Genomic DNA, 10,000 nt, shown 5'->3' on the forward strand with positions numbered 1-10,000 from the left:
GAAACCGTCTGCTTTTCTGTTCTGGCCTTCATTTTTAAAACCTCACCTTCCTCAGATATGTGTGTGTGTGTGTGTGTGTGTGTGTGTGTGTGTGTGTGTGTGTGTGTGTGTGTGTGGCCATCTTAACACTTTCTCCTCTGCTGCTCATCTGATGCAGCATTGAGGAACATTCACTTAAGAACAATGACAGATGATTTCATTGGTATTCCTCGTTTTCTCTCCCTTTGAAACGAGCCTGTGTTACGACGGGCAAACAGAAAAAAGACAAAACGTCAAATCTACTTTCTCCGCATCAGCAAATATGAAATATGAGGCATCACTCATAAGAAGGATCAAACTCGAGCAGGTTCATGAACATCAATGACTAATTAACAGAGCTTCATCTGGTTGGAGTCTGAGGTCACCTGATCACCTGAGCGAAAGATGTCATAACACAATTTATAAGATTAAAATCTGAGCCTAAATGACCTTCATTCACAGAAAAAGATTAAAGAAGTCTTATTTTCTGAAGGAAAATGTGGGAACATTCAATCATTTCATTTCTGTGGAGACAAAACATAAATGACTGTTGTTAAACTCAACGAACGACGACAGCAGTCAGCTAACATGACCGGCGTTACGTCAGGTTTTTACAGGTTTTCAGGGGCAAAGCGGCTTTTTTCCTGCACTTCTTCTTGTCACCTGACCACAAACCCACATTCACCACCAACATGTTCTTGGCTCGTCCCAAAGAAAAGTCCTCTGCCGTGCCTCACTTTGTACCTTAAAAAGATATTTTCCACAGATAGCTTTAGCTCGTGTAGCTCAGAGCCAAGAAAACCTGTCTCCTGCTCAGTCCTTTGAAATGACAGGACGCCAAAAACACGCTGAGTCGCAGCGATCAGGGAGGAAACTCATAAAAGGCCCAAATCTCTATGAAGTCTGGCCAGTTCAGATTAAACATGCAGCTCAGAAAACGTGTTTCTGCATAAAGTTTCCCAGCAAATACTTCAGTATGACACGAAAAGCCCCAGAGCGTCCGTCAGAGCGTCTGTCTGAGTGTCTCATCAGAGCGTCCCATCAGAGCGTCCGTCTGAGCGTCCGTCTGAGCGTCCTCGAGCCCAACATTGAGCCACCTCCTGTGATTTGCCGTGGGGTTAGAAAGCGAGCTCGCCTCCTAATTTGTTGTATTAACAGGTCGGCGCGCAGCGTCAGCGGCTGCACACGAGCACCCGGCTGTGAAATAATACCATCAGCACCTCATTAACTCGCTATTTGATTTTTTTAGTTCGGAGGCGCCATGATTAAGTGGGGAAACATTATCGCCAAAGCAGATTAAAGGATGCACAAGCTCACAGTCGTGCTTTTATTGTTGTAGTGTGTGCAGAGGTTTCGGCGTGTTGCTCAAGGGCACGTCGGCCATTGGTCCTGATGCTCGGCGGTGTCTGGGAGCCTCTCTTTCCTTTTCCTTCAGTCTTTGTCTTTCACTCCTCTCTTTCATCACCATCTCTCATCCTCACGGATGTTTCTGTCTTCTGACGTCTTTCATTCCTTTGTCATCTCCTCTTGTTCTTCATTTCTTTCTTTCTTTCTTTCTTTCTTTCTTTCTTTCTTTCTTTCTTTCTTTCTTTCTTTCTTTCTTTCTTTCATATTTTTCCTTTTTCCATCACTTTCTTTAGTTTCGTCCATCTTTCCTTGTCTTCTTCTTTTCCTAATCTTTCAGTCTTCTCTGATTTTATTTTTCATTCTTTTTTCTACCTGAAAACATTTGACAGACTGATGAAATTAAACACAACCTGAAGACAGAAACCATGACGTAAAACACACACACACACACACACACACTCACACACGCTTTCTAAATTGAAGGCCAAGATGAGCAGAAACAAGCACTTTTCTCTTTCTTTGCTTCTTCATTTCTTCTGTCATTGTCTCTCTCTCTCTCTCTCTCTCTCTCTCTCTCTCTCTCTCTCTCTCTCTCCCTCTTCCAGTGAGAATAGGAATATGCACCCTATATATTTGTCATATCATATCCCATCATGCCCCTCTCTGCCTCCTCCAGCCCTCTATCTCCCTGTCTCCATCTCTGGTTTTCCTGCAGTTGATTTATTCAGCAGCTCCACCAGAGAGGAACGATAAGAAGATAAGGAAGAGCTGCTACTGTGTGTGTGTGTGTGTGTGTGTGTGTGTGTGTGTGTGTGAGAGAGAGCGAGAGAGAGAGAGAGACAGAGAGAGGGGCGAACGAACATGGCTGAGAGACAGAGTGACAGACAGGCAGAGAGAGAGACAGAGATGTTCAGATAAAAGTTGTGCTGACAGATGACTGATGTCGAAGCTGATATGAACAAGCCTGCGCACTCCCTGAGCGTGTGTGTGTGTGCGTGCGTGTGTGTGTGCGCATGTGTGTGCGTTAACTTCCTGATGCATCAAAGCTCCAGAGAACACACACATGCACACACACACACACAGAGAAAGAAACAGGAGGAAATACGGGAGAAGGGAAAAATAGATGAAGAAGAGGAGGGGCACAGGAGCAAATAGAGAAGAGGGATAAATGATGGGAGAGGACAGGGGAGGACGGGGGAGGGGGACTCAAATATGGTGACAGAGGAGAAAAGAAGGAGGTCAGAGGAGGAAAACGCAAGTGGAAACAATGACAAGAATAGGAGGTGAGAGGAAGAAATGCAGGAGGATAAAAGGGAGGTGAGGGTGTCAGAGCAAACATGAGGAAGAGGAGGGGAGATTATGGGAGGCTGTATGGAAGGAAACAGAAAGGAGAGAGGATGAAGAGGGAGGAGAGAGCCACGATGAGAAAGGGGAGAGGAATAAGGATAAGATGGGAGAAGAAGAAGATGAACCTGGGAGAAAAATGGAGGTGACACAAAGGGGAAAACAGATATAGATGATATAGAAGAAAAGAGCGATGGAGAAGAGAGGGAAAATGATGAAGAGAGGAGGAGGAGGAGGAGAGGAGAATTTAAAAAGAGTTGAGTAAAAAAAGGACAAGAGAGGAGAAACAGATAGGAGGGCGGGGGCTGGAGGAGGAGGAAGAATTAGAGAAGAGCTCGAGCTGTAAGAGAGGAGCATGGAGGAGGAAAGAGGAGGGAAAGGAGAAGACCAGACGACAAGAAAGAGAACAAGACAACAGACACAGATGGAGAAAAATCCCTCATTTAACATCTGATGTACAGAAATTCCTTCAACTACTGAAGACGGCCAACATGTGGACAGCGAGGTCAAAAGCAGCCGAGCAACAACAGAAAGTCATGATGAAGACAGAGGATGGACTGGATTTACAGAGGAGATATACTTTTCCACAAAATGCTCTGAACAAGCTCATCATGTTCAGGAATGTAGTTTAAAGATATGTACAGCAGACAGAAACGATCGGAGGAGCTGCAGGGAGCCAGCGGCCTCACGGGGTCATGTGATTCGACCACGCTGTCATGTGACCTGACAGCAGCAGTTTGAGGTGACGACACTCCTCAGAGCTGTTTGAGTCTTTTGTTTTTGACTCCAGTGTCATCTCGTGAAGCAGCTGTTTGTTTGTTTGTTTGTTTGTTTGTTTGTTTGTTTGTTTGTTTGTTTGTTTGTTTGTTTGAAAGCTTCAGAGTCAAATGTGTGAAGTTTGGGACGCGGACCGTTAAGTCATATAAAGCTACATTCACCCTGATGAGCAGAGTTTAGTGCACGTCTGTCCAGGCGGTGAGAAAATCATTTATATTTGATGAGCAGAGCCGTTTGAGGAGGGAGTGTTGTTTGTGTGTGTGTGTGTGTGTGTGTGTGTGTGTGTGTGTGTGTGTGCGTGTGTGTGTCTGTCCGCGTGTGAGGCTGTGTGGGTATGTTGGCTCATCAAAGTTCATCTGCAGGTGAGATAAACACATGAAAGGACAGGTCAAAACCAGTGCACGCATACATACGCACGCACACACACACACACACACACACGAACACACACACACACAGGGTCTCTGTGGGCGGTGCAGCCAACCTGTCAAAGTGTGTGTTCGTGCTGCAAAATACTAATGGCCACTGATGTAGCCTGGAGATACTGTCAGACCTGTTTATACACACACACACGCGCATGCGCGCGCGCACACACACACACACACACACACACACACACACACACACACACACACACACACACACACACACACACACACACACACACACACACACACACACACACACACACACACACACAGTACCTACCTACCTGCAGCCTCTCACGAACACCTCTAACCCTCTTCTCTCTCTGTCCTTCACTTGTTCTGCCTCTCGGCCGTTATCCTATTCTCTTTCCCCTCCTTCTCCCTCTGTCTCTGTCTCTCTGTCTGTCTGTCTGTCTGTCTGTCTGTCTGTCTGTCTGTCTGTCTGTCTGTCTGTCTGTCTGTCTGTCTGTCTGTCTGTCTGTCTCTTTCTCTGTCTGCCTGTCTTCTCTCAGACACAAACACAACAGACTTGGAGCTGGTTTACATGCTTCACTTCTCCGTCAGAGGTCTATAAAAAAGTCCTCAACCTGAACGTTACTTTGCAGAATGAGCCATATGAGCGAATCAATCAAATCAATCAGTTTTCTACTGAACTGAACACAGATTATGTTTTCTAACAGCAAAGGTTGAATTTGTCCTCCCGGTGTTTTTGCCCAGCCCCTCCCTCGGTGAAGCTTTATCTCGACAGCTTCAAAGTGAAAACTTCAGTTCTAACGGAGAAAAGGAGTCTGCGGTCCTGCTACCAGCGTGGCGGTCTGATGGGATCCGACCTGCTGCCCTTCAGCAGAGCTACAGACTCCAGGGTCCAACCTGACGCTTGATTCCAGGATACGTGACTCTACTTGAGACGTGATGCCGCCCTGAGACTCACTGATGAATGACTTGACTTAATGTAATGGCTGTTAGCCGTGAGGAACAGGACACGAGGCAGTATGCTTCATTTCCTGGCTCCTGTGTGTGTTTGCAGAACTATTTTTACCAAAAGGCGACTGAGAAAAGTATCAAATATTGTGTTTCTTCAACTCCTCAGTATAAACATGTGCAATGGGAAATGATTTTGTTCTTACTTAAGGGCCTGATATGGAACAATGTCAGCTTACTCTGAGCAGGGAGCAGCTCGCCTGCTGGAGTGAGATATTTGGTAAGCTTTTCACCTCTGGCCTTTCTTTCTTTCTCTTCCCACTATCTCTGTCTCGCTTCTATTCAGGTGCTCACTGAGGAGAAGATGGCCTAGTTTTGGCTGGTTAGGCAACAGACATTTACATATTTATACTCGCACACTGCTGGTGAATGAGGGAGCGAGGGATTTCTCCTCTCCTGATGGAGAGAAAGAGGAGAAAGGAAAGAAGAGACGGCGAGGGACAGCTGATAATGCCTCATTTCTTCCTTTACTGGAAAATTCCATTAGGAAAATTTCCAAGTCAATGACTCCAATGAATGAATAGCTCAAATGAATAGTTCAGAAGATTCAACAATTTTAATTGAAGCAAGTTCAATCCCCCAAAAAAGTGAAGGAGTGTAAATATTCTGCAGAAGGAGAGCTGACCAGGTCGTGGCTTCACTCACGGCTCTCTGCTGCCACAGTCCACATTTTATTTCATCTGTTCTGTTGAAAGACAACAACAGAAAGTCATTCAGACCGCAGCGGACACACACACACACACACACACACACACACACACACACACACACACACACACACACACACACACACACACACACACACACACACACACACACACACACAGGCCCATTTAACAATCACAGTGCAAACACACAACTTTTCAACCCTTTTAACAACAAGTGGATCCGTTTCTGCTTTCCTCAGATCAGAACGACCAAAAACACACGACACACTGCATCTGTTCCAGAATTTGTTTCCAGGTGTTCATTCATTTATTCATTCACTCTCTTATGAAGACGTGACAGCAGGTAGAAACAGTGAAAGTGGGGAACCAATCAAAACGCTGATGGCGTCATTATTCCACAGCCATCATGTCGCTGAATGAGCAAAGAAAAAACTTGTCCACTGCCAGTTTAAATCAGGATGAGCACGGCATCTCAGTCAACTTCAAAACTGAAGAACTGACTGCTGTGCATCAAATCAAGAGTGCGTAACTTTTAAAAAGTGAGCAAGAAAAGGCCCCATCAGTCAGTTCATGAACACTCATAAACTCAGTGCTTTTGCTCCTGCAGCCACACGTGACTGATCGGACACGTGTGTCTGAGCTGTGTTTGGAGGCATGGACAAATGACATTGTTTGTTGTTTAGCTTTGATGACTTGTTGATTTACTGGCTCCTGAAACATGCTGCTAATAAGCAGATCTGAAAATAAAACCTCATCAGGGAGCTAACAGTGTGATATGGAGAAGTACTCCATGAATATGTTCCAGGCAGCGTGAGATAAGTGCGAGGACTGTTTGTGTCCAGCATGTGCAGTACATAAATAACACAACATAAATAAATGAGATGCAGAGAGAACGAGTACAGGAAGAATCAGGCGGCTCCCGTCTGATCCACAGGAGAATATCACTGCACATTCAAAGAAACTCTGCAGAGAGAAGAGGAGGAAAGCCTCTGGAGGCGGTGTTTCTCTGGTTATACTGTGTGGTGAATACTGGATCTCTGAGGAACACGTCCATGTGTTTAGGAGACAGCATTGCTCTTTATGGGACAGCTGATGGAAGACACTGCTGTCCAACCTCCTGTTCCTCTGCAGCACTTCCTCCAAATCCATTCTGATGACAACCTGCAGCTCAACATCAGCAATACGGTGGAGATGTCCTCCATGAGCTGAAATGGAATCTCACCAGAGGATGTTCTTGCTCAGACTGCGATCCTCCACCCAAAGTTCTACAGAGCCACCATGGAGATGTCCTCACCTCCTCCATCACTCCACCAAGCATCAGACTGAGTGCGTCATGTGATCACAGGACAGGACTGAGTGGCCCGGAGTGTTCAGCAGGAGTCGGGCAGCGGGCCACAGGTTCAGCTCCACCAGCACAAGGACCAGGACCAGCTGACACCTGAACAGTTTCCCCTGAGCCATCACTCTTCTCAACAACAAGAGCCTGAGAGCCTGAGAGCCTGAGAGCCTGAGAGCCTGAGAGCCTGAGAGCCTGAGAGCCTGAGAGCCTGAGAGCCTGAGAGCCTGAGAGCCTGAGCCATCAGCATTCAGAAGCAGATGTGAACTTCAGATGAGTCGTGACTTAAAAAAGCGACGTCTCATTTTGGAGAAGCTTCCTTCATTATCGTCACTCTACAACTGTCCTGCTGCATTATCAGAGCGCTTAAATATTCCTTCTGATCTCACAGAAATTGGGCCAAGTAAACAGATCTGACTGCAGACTCTGATCTGATCCATTTAAGAGGATTTCACTTACAGACGCCTTCTCCTTTCATTTCGTGTTCCTGTGCTTTAAATAATGAGGGAGTGCAGGAAATGTTTAGGTGACACTGCGCTGTCACTGAATCACACGCGGAGGTAAAGGTGACTAATTTGTTGAGTGTTTACTGAACGAGTATCACTTCCATCATCAGCTTATTTTCCTTTGTTTGGAAGGAGCGCCATTAACAACTAAATTTAGTGAAGGAGGGGGCGAGGCTGTCACACATACTGCACATGCTGGCAAGGCCTAACGATCGAAAGCAACTTCCAAACTAACTCCGACTCCCACCGTCAGAGGGAAAGGAGAGCGCCGTCGCCCAGGAGGGCTCGTTTGGCCTCTCCAACAGGCCGGCGCGAAACACGACAAACCCCCGCGGCAACAACGCCACAAACAGCTCCACGCCTCGCAGCTGCCCACTCAAACTGGAGGGTTAGGTGTTGTTGGGGGACTTGAGGAGGGGGAAGGGGGCGTCAGGGATGAACAAAGGCAGAGACTTTCAGATGCGACAGATAGGATGGGTTTTTTTTTATTTTAATAACTCCAGGGTTCCTCCGGTTCCTCGTTAGCGCGCTGCGATCCCCCGTCGGAGCAGAGTCTCGTGTTTTCCAGAGTTTTCTGAGTCTTTAAAAAACATGAGGCTGGAACTGCTTCACCCCCGTGCTGCTTACTTATTCATGCTCCGACAGCCTGTGTGTGTGTGTGTGTGTGTGTGTGTGTGTGTGTGTGTGTGTGTGTGTGTGTGTGTGTGTGCAGCATCTGTATTTATTCAAGGATATTTGCACCTGTGTGTGTTAATGGGTGCAGAATTGGTGTACGTGTGTGCATCTGGTTCACTGTGGAAATCACAGTGCTGAAACACTTTTGATCCTTTAATGAGGAAAACACTGAGTATGTGAAGTTACCTGCTGTACCACATGAGAACACATATATCACCTGCACAGTCTGTTAACCAATCGCTGTTCTCAGCCTGTCACTGGTTGAAGGTTCCTCGTCCAGCCCTTCGTTAGCCGTCTGTCGTCCTCTGCCTCACATTGTTATGTGAGTAAACCTCTTTGAAGAGGCTTGCAGACAGACAGCGCGGCACACATGAGCGAGTATCTGTGTCATCAAAGGCAGAAAGCCCACGAGGACGCTCTTCGCAGGGATTTTGGGAACTGAGCTGAAACTGGTACAAAGCAGAGCCGAGCCGCAGAATCAAAGCAGGATGTGTGACATCAGTGTGGAGAGAGATATCTGCGCCGTGGATAGCAGCTTTTTTAATTACCTGTCTCTACTGCATTACACACCTGTTGTACTTCAGCCTCAGCTTCCCTGTAGGCAACATTAATCTTATAAAAAGTATCTTATTACTACAACTACGATACAACTACTGCAGCTACTTCTGTTGTTATACCAAGTCGACAAGTATTTCCCCTGCTATTGAAAGTATTGCAACTACTGCTACTTCTACCACTACTAAAATCACAAGTACACTAACTGCCACTAGATGAACTGCTGCTACTAAAGCTACTTTCATTGCTGCTGTATGTAGTAGTAGTCCCTCTAGTATTACTACTGGCCATTACAGGAAGTACTGCTGCTACCACTGCGGGTTCAAACCTCTGGCATCACTTTCACTACGACTACAGCTGTTAGCAGTGCTGTTACTACTGACATGTACTGCTACCACTACTGCAGCTGCCATTCTTCCATCACTACTGATATTCTTCATATTACTACTATCACTACAACCACTACTACTAGTGATATCAGTGCCACTACAGCTAACACTATGGGTACAACTGGTACTGCTATAAACTCCAGTACAAACACTACCACCACCAGTACTAATACTACTACTACTACAGTACTGCTGCAGCTGATACCAGTTCTATAACTACCACCACCACAACTATTGCGTGTACTTGAAAGACTGCAGTATGGTATTAGCTGTACTGCTGTCACTCCTGCTCTGCTCAGACTGTTTCAGGGTTCTGATGAGCACGACTTCTGGTGACAAAGTCTTTCTCTATTCAAGACGGGAACAAATGTAATTGGAAATGTTCACAGTACATGATCCTGTTTTGCGATACGATAGAGCGTGATTGATTATTTGCTTTGCTTTGTGACACTGAAACAGACCGAGGGGTTAAGAGAGATGCCAAGTGACTGAGTGAGTGTGTGCACATTAACAGCACATCACTAATAACAGCATGCTGGTCACTCTGTCCCTCCATCCTGTTGTCTCTCCTCTAATCCTTCCCTCTGTCTGCAGCTGCACCTCCCTTCTCTCTGTCCCTTTGTCTCCGTCTGTCCGTCTCCCTCCTTTCATCCCGTCACGTCAAAGAGAAAGCAGGATCCAAACTCAGACGAGGCTTTGAACAATAAAGCAGATGCAAGATGGCTGTGACTGAGGACGACAGGCAGAGAGAGCGAGAGGAGCTCTGCTTCACACCCTTGTCTCTATTTCTGTCTCTCCATCGGCTGAATGGACTTCACAGAGAATGATTTGGAGAGACGGACGGAGAGAGGGGGAGGATGACAGCGGGCGGAGGGAGAGGAAGAGAGGGGATGAGGAAATGAAAGACAGGTAGAAGGGGAGGGAGACAAATTAAAACAGAGGGAACGAATGATAGCGAGCCAGCGAGAGGACAGAA

At 46.4% G+C, this 10,000-nt stretch overlaps 2 protein-coding genes across 2 annotated transcripts in view; one reads left to right on the forward strand and one right to left on the reverse strand.

Moving 5' to 3' along the window:
• LOC139347268 (uncharacterized) overlaps positions 1 to 10,000 on the forward strand; it is a 233,030-nt gene that overhangs the window by 87,824 nt on the left and 135,206 nt on the right. The window lies entirely within an intron of this gene.
• galnt14 (UDP-N-acetyl-alpha-D-galactosamine:polypeptide N-acetylgalactosaminyltransferase 14 (GalNAc-T14)) overlaps positions 1 to 10,000 on the reverse strand; it is a 121,023-nt gene that overhangs the window by 42,720 nt on the left and 68,303 nt on the right. The gene's annotated exons all lie outside the window — the stretch shown is intronic.

The sequence above is a fragment of the Chaetodon trifascialis genome, chromosome 19, assembly GCF_039877785.1.
Source record: "Chaetodon trifascialis isolate fChaTrf1 chromosome 19, fChaTrf1.hap1, whole genome shotgun sequence".
NCBI lineage: Eukaryota > Metazoa > Chordata > Actinopteri > Chaetodontiformes > Chaetodontidae > Chaetodon > Chaetodon trifascialis.